The 16443-nt window shown below is 48.8% G+C and overlaps 1 long non-coding RNA gene across 2 annotated transcripts in view; it reads left to right on the top strand.

Annotated features, from left to right (window-relative positions):
* Positions 1–16443, top strand: part of LOC129381259 (uncharacterized) — a 105473-nt gene that overhangs the window by 507 nt on the left and 88523 nt on the right. The window lies entirely within an intron of this gene.

Genomic DNA, 16443 nt, shown 5'->3' on the forward strand with positions numbered 1-16443 from the left:
CCTTCCTTTCGCTTCGCTCACCGCGCACAAGCACGCTATTTCGAGCGCGTTCTTTTAACTATTACATACGGTGTGTGCGATACTGCATCTGTAATACTTACGTGTATTTGACAACACCTGTGTTGTGCTCGTTCATTTCCTGCGTCACGGTGTTGCGATGCGCGTCGATGTGTACTGCCGCGGCGCGCTTTGAGGCGCCCGCGTTCGACGCCACGTCGGCTTAAGTATGCAGGCGATCTTGCGCGCGACAAGCGACGCGATGGAGATGGCTATCACGTTCGCTCGTCGCCTACAAGTCGAACCCCACGCGAACGACGACGACTTTGACATCACCCTAGTGTTGCCGGTATGAGGGCAGCGAACACGCGCCGAACCTGGCCGGACGCTTGCTTTATTAATCTAAGTTGGTGTGTTTTACTGTAAAGAACAGCACCAAATATTTCTGAAGGACTTGCAGTAGGTTCTTACACTTGCACGTATCAGAATTTAGTCGCTTGCTCGTTCCGTGCGACAATTGGTTGTACTTGACTGATGTACGTACTATCGTGAGCAATATGAGCAGGAACACGCGAGCGCGTGGGAAATAGCCTCGAAACTAGAGTCACTGGAAAAAACACGGAGGAAGGAAACTAAGGAGAGGCCCTACCCCCTCCGCGCGCTAGGAGAAAAGTGTGGCGGAAATGACGTAGTAGGTTCTCATTTTTTTGCTGCTTTTTTATTTTATTTTTTTTTGTTGTATGGCCACGCCTTTTGGGCCACAATGGCGGCGTTGTTATGGTTTTGAGCGCTCACACGTGTTGCTCTGGTAGGTTTCGGGCCGTGGCAAAAGCGCTGAGTGGGCGGGTTTGCGTTAGTCACCGTGTCTTGTTGCGCTGTGTTACCTGCACCATGCTCTGCCAGATGTTGCGCGAGCGCGCGCGACACCACGCGCAGCGCGGCGTGGTTTCGCGAAAGATGTAAACAAGAGAGGAGGGTGGCCCAAAAGGCGGAGCATCGCCATGAGCAACGCCAAATTCCGGCTTCACTTTTGCTTCACAAAGAGTGACGTCAGGGCCTCTCCTTAGTTTCCTTCCTCCGTGGGAAAAAATTTCAGAGTTAGGATGGATAGTTGGGCGTGTTGGTTAAGCATGATTTCTGAAGTGAAGGCGCTAAAAAGACGGAGGACAAAGAAGAAACACACACACACAGGGCGCCACGCTAAAAAGACGGAGGACAAAGAAGCGCCCTGTGTGTGTGTGTTTCTTCTTTGTCCTCCGTCTTTTTAGCGCCTTCACTTCAGAAATCAAAATTTCAGAGTACCGCATTCGTTTTCCCCGCGCCGCCGGCGCGTTCATTGGCCCAACCGTGCCACGTGACCTCTGGGGCGCCATACACCTTCCAAGCGCCGGGCGGGCCGGCTGAGTTAGAGCGCAGGCAGCGCAGGTTCCCTACGTTTTTTTGTGTTCCGATTGTCGCGCTCGCCTTTGGTTGCAAGGAAATCGTGCCTGGCTGCTGCGCCTTCGGATGCAGCAACCGAACTGGGTCTGGAAAGACTTCTTTTTCTAGATTCCGGCCGGAAAAAATGACCGAGAGCGTCGTTCTGCGTGGTGACACAGAACCGGCCGGGAGAATTTCAAGCCTACAACAAACACCCGCGTGTGCGAGGTATAAGTATACCTTGCTTGTGCTTTTCGGCACTGTTTTAGAAGATACTTAAGCGAAGTGCACGCGGTGTTAGCGATGCTACGAAAATAGAATTCATTGTAGGGATCGTTCGCGTATTGCACGCTTGACGCGGGTACACGTGTACGCGTTTGTTGCTCAACACACGCGGTTATTCCGTGCTCGTGGCACGCGAAGGCACACTTGTCGCGCGAGAATTCCACGTCCTCACGTGCACCAGGTACTCGCATGATTTCTCCGCGCGCTCTCGCCTCGAGTCACTCGACCCATATCGCACTTGTTTTTCGCAGATCGTGACGATCGCAGTCAATAAAAACCTGGTCAATACGAGGCCCATGATACTTCCTTCTTTCCACTTATCCTTTGGTCATTTATACATAGGCATTTCGAGCTTGAGACCAATGGCCAGGTGGTATTCACAACACATGCTTCAAATTCTGAGCTTGTAAGCCGAGCACATGCAATAACTGAAGTCAGCATACATATTATGTTTTGTGTTGAAATGCTACGGTACATACCCATATACTGTTGTGCTTGATGCATAACAAGAAATACAAAACAACGGAACACCCAGTAGCTTTAGTTTCACTCTGTCACTATGCATGTTACATAAACAGCTCTGAAAGCACAAGAATTTTATACATCGCCCATGTAATTTAGAAAAAAAAAAGTGCTGCGTCACCAGCCGGCGTTCCTGCTTTCTTTTTACACAGGCAGCATATCTTGGCAGTCTAAGAAAACAGTCATAAATAAGTTAAGAGTAGCCGCTCATGGACGCACTAGACAGCCGCGTTCATAAATTGCAATGTAGCAAACTCTCGCGCATTATCAGTGTACAGAAGTACATATACGTTGCTGTAATAACGCAAATGGCTCATATTGGCCTTCCACAAGATTTAGTGCGCAAAATGGTAATCGAAGTTGGTTTTTACGCCTGCTGCGCACATATCGTCTTATGATCACGGCCAAACACCGGTGCGCACACGGCAGTCGCAGTGTGTCGTGTGTATACGGCGGACGAAGTCGCCGGGCAGAGTCGAGAACGCGCGGTATCCGATTACAAACTAAACAAATGTATCCGATTTAGCTTGTGAAATTATACAATGAACGTACGTGCCGATGACACTGTCAGGTGTTAGTTTCGTCCTGCTTGGAAACATTCAATAGAAGCCGACGGCGGTCCACGATGTTCATGCCCAAAAGCACAAGCTTGCCTCATTCCGGCTCGAAGTGACGAAATGTCTCCTACGTAGCTCGCTCCGCGGAAGGGAAAAGAAACGCGTGCATAAGCTCCCGATAGCAGCGCTAAGCTGCTGCCCACAATCGTAGCACAGTTCCAGCAGTAAACACTATCGGAGTGCAAAACAACCGCCGGCTGCGTTACTTCGCACAAAATAACGTTTTCTTTTCGTTCTTAGCAACTATCATCTCCGGGCACAAAGTGCTTGTACTTCATTAAACACTCAACCCGATGTGTCACTGAATATAAAGCTCTTCCAACACGGCGGCCTCCACGCGACGCAGTCGGCTTCGAAGGTATATGGCGGTGGCCGCTCAGTGTTACCAGTCAAATCCCGACCTTTGCGGTACTCTGAAATTTTTTCCAGTGACTCTACTCGAAACTAAAGCCCCTTTACTCGAAACCGACGTGGGGCGATGCGTTGCGGCTGCTGTAGGAAACAAAGTGGAAAGGGCGCTGCGGTTCCGCCAACTGTCGGCACTCCCGCCTCACTAGCGTTACTGCGTAATGGCAGCTGATTGCGTGTCACCGGGCGCTAGCGATGATAAGGCGGTTATGTCATGCAGAGCGTGGACCGTGCTGTCTGTAGTTGAGCGCAAAATATCTCTAGCTCTCTTTTTATCATACTTGCGGAACGTATCGCAATGATACCGGCGTGATACTGTGGCGCCTGTAATAGCGCTCGCACGCAGGAAAAAGCAGGGTTGTTTTGTTATGCGTGTTTTTCTATGTCTCGGTTATTGTGAACAAAGAAAAGTTGTACGCAGCAGTGAATTTAAAGGTTTTATTAGACGATTGCTTAATGGTAACAAAATTTTCATCCACACAAAAAGTATCCCAATACATCAGTGTTACAGCTTGACCTTTCCTTGCAGGCTTCATGCGTTAATAACGGGTCATGGCTCCGCCTGCTTGAATGACGGCCTCCATTCTTTTTGGCAGAGACACGTAGAGAGCCTCGATGAAGGCTTTGTCATCTTGAAGATGTTTCCACTCGCGCTTTATGGCTTCCCACAGTTCATCACTGGTCGTCGAGTCCAAGGAGAGTCTTGAAAGGTTAGCCTTCATACGTGCCCAAACATGTTCTATGATGTTCATGTCTGCACCCTTCGCACACCACTCCAAGCTCCTTACCCCTAGTTCGCCTAAAAGACGTGCCACGACCTTTGCTGTGTGAACGGGAGACAAGTCCTGCTGGAATAGATAATACCCATCCGGGTGTGGACCATTCAGTGCATAGGGGATCATCTCGTGCTCCAGCAATGTGCAATATGCAGAACTCGTAAATCTCCCAGGGATTCTTACAATGGGACTTAGGCCATCCCGCGAAATAGCCGCCCACACGTTTACTGACGTGCGTCCACTTGCGGCCACCTGCTTGACGTTCTGCGGAGAGAAGCGCGTATTCTCCATGCGCCACACTCTTCTCTGCTGGTCCCAGCGGCTTGAGAACGTAGATTCATCAGAGAAGATGACATATTTCCAATCCTCGACCTTCCAGCTGCGGTGATCGACAGCGAACTTTAGGCGAGCAGTCTTGTTGGCAACTGTGAGAAGGGGCTTCTGAGCAGCGATACGACTACGGAGGGCGGCTTCCCTTAGCCTTCGCCGCACCGTACTGTCGCTTACATGTTCCAGGGCAAGAGTACTGCGCACCTCCTTCGCATTTAGAAATGGCTTCTCGTTGACTGCAGCAACAATTTGTAGGTCTTGATCCGCCGACGTGGCGCGAGGTCGCCTCTCGTGCGGCGCATCCTTAATGCGTCCTTCATCTCGGTACGCCTGCACTATCCTGTTGACTGTGTTCAACCGGCAGCCCGTCAAGGCAGCAATGTTTCGCTGCGAGTAAGCTTTCTTCGACAACTCAACGACTTCTTCCCGCTTATTCAACGGCACTCGAGACATCGCAGGACGCTGAAACGCGCTTCTAACCGCGGGCAGTCGTGGTCTCCCTTATAAGCATTTGCCACGAAAAAGAAATTAAAGATGCGCGTCGGCCGTGACGTAGCGTTTTTACTTCTTTTCTTGTTCATCAAAGATTCGAACGTTTCCATGAAAGGTGCGACTGGCCTTACGATAGACCTTTTAAGAAGTCGGCCAGAAAATATTCCCTGTCGCATGCTTGCAAATATCTAAGAGTCGGGTCTGACCGCTCCACATACGCACACTCAGACAAAGAAAAAAGGAACAAAAAAGGTTAACAGCGGTATTTTGCGCTGAACTACAGACAGCGCGGTCCACGCTCTGCATGCCATAACCGCCTTATCATCGCTAGCGCCCGGTGACATGCAATCCGGTGCCGTTACGCAGCAACGCTAGTGAGGCGGGAGTGCCGACAGTTGGCGGAACCGCGGCGCCCTTTCCACTTTGTTTCCTACAGCGGCCGCAACGCATCGCCCCACGTCGGTTTCGAGGCTATTTCCCACGCGCTCGCGTGTTCCTGCTCATATTGCTCACGATAGTACTACATTCGTTCCGGCCTCGCTCTATTTGGCTAGTCGCTCATAGCGCTTGCAGGCGACGAGCGAACCGAGCGATCTATTCTCGCGACGGCCCGTTTCGTCGCTCGTCGCCGTAGTGCACAATCGGGTGCTTTCCGACCCCCGAAGCGATTGGCGGCTCAACTCTCCGTGGTTGCTTAGTGGCTTCGGTGTTGCGCTGCTTGAGGTCTCGGGATCAAATCCCGGCCACGGCGGCCGCATTTCGATGCGAGCGAAATGCGAAAACGCTCTTGTGGCTAGATATAAGTGCACGTTAGAGTCCCTGATGGTCCAATAAATTATTCCGGAATACGGGGTACGGGGCAGAAACCTGGAGGCTTACGAAAAAGGTTCTACTTAAATTGAGGACGACGCAACGAGCTATGGAAAGAAGAATGATAGGTGTAGCGTTAAGGGATAAGAAAAGAGCAGATTGGGTGAGGGAACAAACGCGAGTTAATGATATCTTAGCTGAAATCAAGAAAAAGAAATGGGCATGGGCAGGACACGTAATGAGGAGGGAAGATAACCGATGGTCATTAAGAGTTACAGAATGGATTCCAAGGGAAGGGAAGCGTAGCAGAGGGCGGCGGAAAGTTAGGTGGGCGGATGAGATTAAGAAGTTTGCAGGGACAACATGGCCACAATTAGTACATGACCGGGGTAGTTGGAGAAGTATGGGAGAGAGAGGCCTTTGCCCTGCAGTGGGCGTAACCAGGCTGATTATGATGATGATGATTTACAGGCTGCCCCAAAACATGGCGGTTATATTGACTGATAGCTGGGTACGCGTTATGCAGAAATTATCAAACTCCGTGCGTTGATTCGCTCAGGAACTTGTGGGCCTCCGCGAAACAGCCGCGAATCGCCAGCAGAAAAATCATTCGGAACGGTCCTTGCACGTGCATCGCACACGCCCGCGAGAATTCAAAAGTGCTGTTACGAGTTACATTCGAACAGAAACGACTATTCGATCATATCTAATAGTGAATTCAGGACTCGCATACGATCTGAATAGCAAATAGCATTGAACGAGACTTGTTTCTACTTCATTTCACATGCTGGCACATTGAAGATTGCCAGACCACCCATGGAGATTACATTAGTCTTCGCAGTCGGCCCGATTCAATCTGTGTGTACGTAAGTACAAGGTCCATCTAAATAGGTCGCGAAGTTTGGAACGACAAGCGTGCCAAAACCTATCGGCCAGAGATGTATCAGTTAGTGGTGCACGACTGAAGCATGACTAGGTGAGGGGGGGGGGGAGGACGAACATTCAAACTAGAAAACCTATGTGAAAAAGGAAGTGTTCGAAAATTTTTTATCGGAATACTGTCATACGAGCAAATATTTGGTTTCAAATATTTTTTGCTGCACCAAGAAAATGTTAATTTTGTTTTCTATTTCACAATTGGCCCTTGTGACCTACCAACCAGCGATTCTGGCGCAAGACGCAAACCGGCTATCATGTCATGTGGAATGGCGTTGCTTGTTTGAACGCGGCGGTTCCATCCGAGTTTTTTTTTCATTTCCTTGCGTGTTCAAGAGTGGCGTGCGCTTCACCTCAAATTTTGCGCGACTTGGCGCACGGCATTCATTGGCGAAAGGTGCCGTCGGTCCAGAGCACTCCTCGGTCGCTGATTGGCCACTTCGCCGTACCGCCATAGGGAAAGAAATTGTACGGCTGCCGAACAAATGAGTTCCGGGCCCATCCTCCCTACGGCTAGGGAATCTCGCCGTTCGCGAGCAAAACCGCCGTCGCACGGGGGACCGCGAACGGCAAACGGCGTGCGGCGAGTTGCCGTGCCCGTAACGTGGACGGGCCTTTATCATGCAATCACGCTGCGGTTGCAACGAGCCGCCATTTCCTTGACATGTGGGCTTCTATGAAGGTTTCGCTTCCAGTTTACATATACCTCGGGTAATGTCCTTTCTCTTAAAGGGACACTAGAGGCTGATGCTAAGTCGACGTGGAATGTCTAAATACCATTCCAGAAACCTCGCAGCGCTTGTTTCATGCCAGGAAAAGACATCGTACTAATTACGAGAAAATTGCATCTGAAGGGTCCGAATACCTTTTTCGAAATTCAAATCTCCCGCCATCCAATCGGGGGAGTGGTGACGTTGCATACGCCATCACCACCATTTGCTGCCGTCAGTAGGGTTACAGTGAACTATATTATAGAAATAGAAAGCCTTCTAGTTGACTATAGTAGGGTTATGGTCCCTAGAATATTGGCCAGTCTGCCGTCCGCGCGCCGCGCCGTATGGAGCGGGCGGGATGCTTTTTCAATGAAAGCGCGCAGGGCGCTGCGAGCAGTCTCCTACTAGGGTGCCTCGATTTAGCGGCGCGCTAAATCGAGGCACCCTATCTCGTACTGCTACGCTCTTCGCTGTCGTCTGCTCGGCTGCCTGCATCATGGCCTGCATGCACCGCGGCGGGTTGGCGCGGGTGGGTTTACAACCTCTTCTGCGTCTCCGGTCTTTCACGAAGTCTTTCAATAATGAAAGGACAGCAAAGAAAGGAAAGCTAGAACATTTGAAGATGAGAAGATGAAAATAATTGCATTTCGCCAATTGCGTCACATCGGGGACGCACGCCCAGCGGCCTTGTATTTTGTTTTCACTATAATTTCTCTTATACACAAACCTCTTGCCGTTTCATCGGATGTTGTGTGCTGTAATGTGTTCACACTGTTTTGTAAAGGTTCCTTGTTCTTCCCTTTATAATTTGTTTTGACTGTGTGCTCGATACCTATGTGCTTGATTACTTGCGCGGGATTTTCGCGGAGTGGAACGTGCTTCCACAATTTTATTTATTTATTTATTAAGGAACCCACAGCGCCAAGGCATTACAGGGGGGGGGGGGGGGGTACAAAAAGAAATACATACGACACCTCTGCTCCTGTGCAGTGTTAAAAGTGATAACAAAAGAGGAAAAACGAAAAAAAAGCGAAAGAAAAGGCAAAGCCCTTAGCAATGCACATCTACAATCTACAAGATCTACAAACTCTAATGTCGAAACACGTTCTGGTGCTCTCCTGTTGCGCCGTTTTGTTGTCGTTTTTGATGGTTTTTTTTTTCGTTTTGTTTACTTTTACCGTTTGCAATTTGATCTATTATGCGTTGATATTTGTTCTCACTGTTCTTGCTCACCCGTACTTAACTGGAAGTCATTTCTTTTTATCTTTTATAGGTTTTGAACGAGCTTGGGTTTTATTTTTACCCTCTACTATGGCACATCGCACACCCGTACCTTTTTTTTTTTTATTGCGATAAAGACTTGCCCTTAAGGCATAATTCTTGGAGTGTATATGTGTATTATATGTGTGCTGTGAGGCCTGTGTTGTGTATGAATCGAAGCAGTGTTTTGTGGAATCTGTTGTCATGTATCCAGCGGTCATAGCTGGTTGTCACACTGTAGCGGAGGCCGGCTTGCAGTAGAAGACGCGAGCGTTCCGATTGTAATTGGTCGGTTTAGGCACCAATGGACTCCTTGTAAGCCCTTGAATTCAGCGAGAGCAGGGTGAAAGTGAACATGTCCGCAGTAGAGATTAGTAAGAGGCGATTGGAAGATTGGTGGAAGAAAAGTATTAAAATGACAAAAAAAAAAAACGGAGACGTACAAAAACAAAGTTCAGAATAGGGGTAAAAAAATTTGGTTGTGGGAATTCGTCGTGTTTTTTTTTCTTTTTTTTAAACCTAGGTAGGACATTCATTAGGCAGTCATAATAGCAAGAGCTTGGTGGCGCAACCCACCTTCCCGTTCCAAAGGGGACGCTCATAACATCCATCCATCCAACCGTTGCCTGACTTCTGGGCTTGCGTGCTGCATAATCACCTAAGTCACCTGGTGGGTTCGTCTTTATGCCTGGACTTTTACACCTGAATGCGAAGTTAGCATAATTAGTGACAAACTTCATGACAAAAAAAAAAAAACGGTCGTCGACCTATATTTTCGGTTTCTCACAAAAATGTCCGTACAATCACGCGGGATTTCCAAAAAACGTCAACTTTAGCAGTAAAATTCATTTCATTGCATTTTACAACGCAAGTGGTATTAAAAAGATTACTTAATTTTTAGTAAAGCAATGAAGGGGGCTAATTGGTGGACGTTCATGATTATATTGCGCTTAGTGTTACACTGACGATTTTAAGGGAAGGACAGGACGTGGACGTACGTAGCGCAGCTTAATTTAGCGCAACTTGAAATACTTAATTTTGCCCTTTGCTGTGCGTCACTGATATAGACTGTTCCTTCGGGCGAGGAGGAAAGGGCGCGCGGAGAGCTTTTCCTCCTCTCTGGCTTGGGCGATCCGGCGCGGCGCTGCTTGAAAGTGTTGCTGTCGCGTGCTGCGGAACGGTTACTTGATGTTTTAGATCGTACTCTGTGAAATTTACGCAATGTCCGTTCATATAAGATCGTCAGGGAAGCCTTCTTATGCATCTTACCGATGCATAGTACGCGGAAATATCTGTTGGGGGCGCAAACATGTGACATGCATTATCAGCATTATCAGCCGGGGTGTATGTGTTGTGAACCTTTTTGCCTATATCGGTTTTAATTCAACGAAGAGAACCGATGTCTCTGTATTACCAACATGAAATGGTAAATCTGCTCGCTATCTGGTCGCTTGGCGTAGGGACTAAAAACATGAAATATAAGAGCGCATGCTCGTGTACGGTCAACCTAAGGCAACTACGAAACATTAAAGCGGCAGGCGCTATCAAATATTTGTTATACACCGGCATCGTTCTCACGCATTTCAAATCTAGTAGGCCTGAAATCAGTCTACGCTAGCCTTTCTGCATGAGGCCGATGGCGCTGCTCAACACAGCGATCACTGCGGTTGGTGAACCAGCATGATACGTATATAAGCTATGTGATTCGGCATTGCCCGTAAAGCCATAACATCTGAGAGGGATCGCATAAAAAGAATGCGACGGCTATTTTTGAGGACGAACTTTCCGTAATACGTGTGAGTGCTTAGTAGAGAACAGAACGAACACAACCAAAAAAAAAAAAAAAAAAATTCGGTTATCGTCCTCTTTCTCGAAAAAGGAGAAAACAGGCTAACGCCCAATAGGAGCTCGCATAGTCACGCCGCACAACGTTTATAGATCTATAAACGTTGATGCCGCATGCTTGGACCATGCGCCATGTAGAACAAAGATATCTGTAATCCAGAACCTACCGCTGCTTAGGACGCTCGCGCAGTTCGTAAACGGTCGATTTGCTGGACAAGTACAGTTCATACTGTAGGGTAGGCCGTTTTTACTAGCCAAAACTATTTTATTCATGGGTGGAAACTTCATCCACCGAACCAAGTAGTAACGCAATGTAATCTGCAGCTAACATTTTGAACGCTTGTCAAAGTATAACAGCACAGCTCCTATCGTAGCAGAACGGTACCCAAGCTGTTAGGATCGTCGCGTATGTTTCATTGCCCCTAAACCGCAGCTTAGAACTAGAGGATAATACTGCAATAAGGTCACATTAGTAAATGGAACATTCAGAAATGCAGAATTGATCTCCGAGGCTGATTTTAGGCTCAAACACTCGCGCACACATCGCGATGCGTGCGCCGCCCGTCTCAACGCCAGCAGAAACTTCGGCCATACCGACTTAAACCACTTGAGCACGTCTCACAGAACCGTTTTCCACGTAGAAGACGCCACGTCATACTAAATAGACCGCACGAGCGCGAAGACAAACGCCAGAAACTACCGCCGAGCGTATACCTGCCACGCAAGACGGAGCGTTCGCCCAAGCCAGCATGCCGACTGCCCATAGATGGCGCCACCAAGGTAAATATACCTGGTAGCGAAGCTTCCATAGGAGCCCATACTAGGGTAGCCACCATAACTAGGGTCAGAAATGCTTGCTAGTCTGCCGTTCGCGCGGAGCTCCCCACGAAACCGGTTGGCTGCGCCTCGGATGAATGCGCAGGGGGCGCTCGCTGCACACAATCGGAGCGTTGTGCCTAAAGGGACGGTCGTGCGGTGCCTGCCGTGGCTGCGGAAGCGTTGCGCGCTGCTTTTTGGTCGCAAGCCCAGAATACTGTTTTTTTTTTTTTTTTCAAATACGTGAACGCTAACTTGCGTGTGTGTTGGTGTGCGTGCGCTCATAGATGTGCGATCACGTCATGTCTAAGCAACGTGACAAACGCGACAGCACGTGTTTCGTGCCGGGATGCAAGAGCGGCTACCGTTCCTGCAAGGTGAAGTGCTCTCTCTTCAGGACACCAAAGGACGCAGAAAAGAGGCGACAGTGGGAGCGCAACATGAAGCGCGGCGACAGAGTGCTCGACGAAGCTAGTGTCGTTTGCGAGCGACACTTCGAACCGTGTTTCATTGAGCGAAGTTTCAAGACTGTGATTCAGGGCAAGGAAGTGGAAATTCCCCGGGATGTGCCGCGACTCGCGAATGATGCTGTTCCTACACTGTTTCCTGACGCCCCAAAGTATATCTCGAAACCTCTGCCCCGGAAGAGGAAGGATAGAAACTTGTGCGAGTTTCAGTGCCTAAGGAACACCCAAGCAGCGAGAATATGCTGGCTATTCTCGACAGCCTTATTGATAAAGGAGCGCTCAATGAGGCAGAAACTACATTGGTCTCGTGTGCTACACGTACAAGTATTACGTCTGACCACAGTGCCTGTGTGACAGGGAAAAGCCACGAGATGTTAATTTATTATATCTCAGGCTACATAGCTAGAAAAGCACTGAAAAAAAGTCATTGCATAGAGTGTGCGTCAGCCCTGACGAGTGAAAAAGCAGTGGCTATAGAAAATGATCAGGCTGCAGCTTTCACTGCAAACTTTGATAATGGTGGGTGTTGAGAGTGCATATTAGGCACGTTGCCCGTGCCTGTTCCCACCATCTGGCAACACTACCGTCAGAAAGGCCGCAGGCAGCATTTTGTACTACGATTTCGAAGTATTATACCTGCCTCCCATCAGGCTTCACCCCCGCAACTAAGCCATCGATTCCTCCATGGTGTTTGGCTCGACCCGCAGTACACCTCACCGTACCAGGAATCAGGAAAAAATCTGAGCTGTCATCACCTGCTCTTAAACAACTAACTCTGCTCCTTTTGCACGAGAGGTACGCCGAACACGTACATATTTATACTGATGGATCGGCAACTCTCCAGTGTTCCTCTGGAGCCATGGTCTTCCCAGCGAAAGCCACCACCATCAGTTTCAAGACATGTCACCCAACGACACCGATGGCCGCGGAACTTGCAGCCCTTCGCGCTGCACTTCGTCTCGTCAGCCAAGAACAACCTCGAAGATGGTCAATATTCAGTGACTCGAAGGCTTCACTGCAATCTCTGCTATCGGCCCTGCGGCGCGGACCACACGAACAACTGGTATTTGAGATTAGAGAACTCATTCATACCTTAACTGAGAAAGGACACCACGTGACATTTCAGTGGCTTCCAAGTCACTGCGGAGTCATAGGGAACGAACACGCTGATAACGCTGCTCGGTCGGCTCTTCAAGGGGACGAAGAGGAGCCGATACCGTTATCAAGGACAGATGCCGCTCGAAAACTTCGAATGATCAGCCGTGACATCACGTTCTCCTTGTGGAACGCTGGAAGTTTTCACGACTACCGACTCCACAATCTTGACTCCTCTCTACGCCTTTGTATTCCACCTGGACTCTGCCGTCGTGAAGCTACCCTGCTTTGTCGACTATGGCTAGGGGTGGCTTTCACCAAGTCTTTCGCTTACCGAATTGGATGGGCCGACGACGCCTCGTGTGACGACTGTGGTGACGAGGAGACTTTTCAACACCTTCTTTGTGACTGTCCTCGATACAATTTACAGAGACAATCACTCGCAACCGCGATAGCGCGCTTTGACCAAACACCTCTCACAGAGGAACTTATTTTAAAATACCGCCATCATAAGCCTTCGCAGCAGAGGGCGACGAGTGCACTGTTGCGGTTTTTGAGGGCGACAGAATTGGACAGGCGGCTGTAGCCTGAACAGATGTTGACAGTGCTTCAAGTGTCACTGTGCTGTGCGATGACAGTATTCGGTGACAGTGACCGATTGTGATTGTGTGTCTATGCTCCTTCATTTCCTTATCTCTACTTTGTTACCACTTTACCTCCCCCTCCCCTCTCTCCCCAGCGTAGGGTAGCCAACCGGATCTTTTTCTCTGGTTAACCTCCCTGCCTTTCCCCTTTCCTCTCTCTCTCTTTTTGATAATGGTGGCTTACTCCATCCGTCTGGCGCCTTGAAGAAAGCTTCACTACTTATTTTAGTCTGAATAAGTTGCACGAAAAAAGCATTGTTGACTTCGCTGATTTTTTAACACATGTAAATGTTCCGTCTCTGGCCTGCGTGAAACATGGAGGTGAAATTGTTAATGGCATAATGAAATTTTATATTCTGCTTCGCCTGCGCTTCTACACGAAGTCTATCAATGTTGAGAGGGCAGCTAAGAAAGAGCAGCTGAAGCTGTTAAAGATGAGAAGATGCCAGTAGGTGGTGAAAACAAAAATGTGGGCAGCCTGAGTGCAAATTGATGAAAATAAATGGGTTCAACAACGATTTTTATTTTGTGCATTACATTAGTGATCCTTTGGTATCTTTTCCCTGACAGCACGTGTTACCTACATAGCATGGTACTTTACCAAGCACGTGATTCGAAGCAACTACTTAGAATGCATGCTTGTGTTCATTACTTCTGTAACACGGTTGCCTAAGCACTAAGGAATGCGTTCCTGCAGTTTGCCTATAAAGCACGTGATTTACAGGGCTCAGGTTCTCATCTTACGTGTTTTAATTGTGCGTGCATCTAGAAGTTTCCAGTGCTCAGTCTGCCTTCTAACTTCATTTATAGTCCGTAGAAGTTGAGATCGGATCAACAGTATGAATGAAAACGGCGCTGTCAATAGCGCACTGTTGCGCGCACACACGGTCGTGGGGTTTAGAATCCTGGGTAATGTTTTTGATGCAAGGAATTTTTATTTAAATTCCTCAGAAGGCGGTATTATAATACGTGGATGGGCAGCAGTATTCAGAAAGGAGAATATGATGTAAAAATAAGCGGGTTCGTTTCACCTTCGACTCTGGGGTACCGTGCCCAAAATTTTTCGCAATAAAAAAATCGTTTGCGCCGCTACGCCAATAACTGAAGTGCACATTGAAAAACCACGACTAAGCTAAAATCAAAGAAAAAAACAGTGCATTCGCATGCGCAAGGCAAATCAACACGCGCAGTGAATTTGTTTCGCGGGGCGAGACGCGCGCGTCTAGAGCAGACGCCGCGGTTGGCATGGCACGCCGATTGCTCGCAGCGCCACCGCGGCGATCATTCAGCAGCAGCCCTCGCCGCAGCCGGCGGACGCTAGACTAGCAAGTATTTCTAGGGACCCTACCCATACGTTCAAAACTTGGCGCTCCATCGGCGGTTCATAGAGTTACTGTATATGCTACCACAGGTAGCTACCTGTGGTAGCATATACAGTAACTCTAGCGGTTCATGAGGCTTAGCGCCATCGTGGAAGAAAAAATAATGCGACGTCATGTCCGTTAAAAGCAGAAGTGACGTCATTTTGTTTTCGGAGGCGCGAAATTTGTTTTGTTGGCCTGCTTTTGGAGCTATATATTCAAATGCCCCGCCATTCGACTTGATGGGCGTTTCGAGCTTTCAGCGCGGAAAACGATGCAGTAAAAGGCCAGCCGTACGGTTGTCGAAATCGCACCCCTGCACAGAACATACTTTCTTTGGAGGCCGACGAGAGCTTTAGGTATAGAGTGCTGGTACTATCGTCGGACGCCAAGCCCGTCGGCCGGCGCAGTCGCAAGAAAACTACACAATTATCTGGCGGTCGTAACTCACTACTTTTGACTGAACAGATTAAGAAGCGATGAAGCTACCCGCGTCACCAAATTCAGACAAACTTCGACAGGCAAGAAAGCACAAACTGTGAGGGGGGCGTATTTCATCATGTGAACTTTACGAGTGCGCCTTTCTGCCCATTTCAAGACGTGCATTGCATTGCGAGAGATAGTGGCGTCAACGGCCCGGCCCCTCTAACGATGGGCGCTGAAAATAGATACATTTATTAATAATAATAAAATGGAATAAACTTGTATTTTCTTACTCGTCACGAATATATAAAATTGACCAGGAATTTTATTTTCATTGAATGAATCTGTGTCTCGCTAGAACTTAAAAAAAAAAAAGCTATTTTTTCTTTCCCAATGTTTGTTCCCTCCAAACACAGTCGCGCTTCAATCGCTGCTCCCATAACCTGATGTCGGTGACAATCTGTACTGAACCGCTTTTCGCCCGAAGCTTCGCGACCTATTTGGATCGACCTTGGCGCCACTGCGTAGCAATATGGTGGCGCCCATGAAAAAAACGGTGTGTATATAGCACCTATATACTTGGAAAACCGCGATGGTCGACACCGGCGCGCCGGCGTGAAGTGCAGATATGCGCGCGCAAACTTTTACTGTACAACGCTATCATATTTTAGACTGTGGTTCGTGAATTCAGTTCGTAACTTTCTGCCTGCGCGCGACCTTTGGCGATTCGGTCCATCCAGCAAGCGCGAAAGCAAACTTCGCGAAAGCGCTCGCCGAGTTGCCGGCATGTTGGCGACTCGCCACTAAATGCTCACCTTCTCACCGAGAACCAGCCCATCCAGCTTTAAGGTTGAAGCGAAAGTGGGCCTCCTATCACGGCGTTCGCTGACGGCCTCGTAGTTATCAAATCGTCTTGATGCCGCCGTGCACAAGCCCGAAAATGAAAAAAAAAAAAAAGTGGACAGTTTGCACTAGTGGTGCAAGGCTGGGTCGCAGCGGAGCTAGTTCCGGCGTTACGTGGACGAAATCCTTGAAGTGGTGGATGAGTTTCTCAGCGAAGTCGCGCTGTCACGTATTCCACTTCTGTTGTATCAGCAAGACGGGGCTGGGGCGCCAGCACACAGCAATAGCCGAGCACGAAACTGGCTGGCTGCCACCTTTCATGCGTACAGCGGGAGACACATGGTGCGATTTTCCGTGCGATCTGTCGTACGGCGCGTCGTGTGC

The sequence above is a fragment of the Dermacentor andersoni genome, chromosome 1 (genome assembly GCF_023375885.2).
Source record: "Dermacentor andersoni chromosome 1, qqDerAnde1_hic_scaffold, whole genome shotgun sequence".
NCBI classification, from domain to species: Eukaryota; Metazoa; Arthropoda; class Arachnida; order Ixodida; family Ixodidae; genus Dermacentor; species Dermacentor andersoni.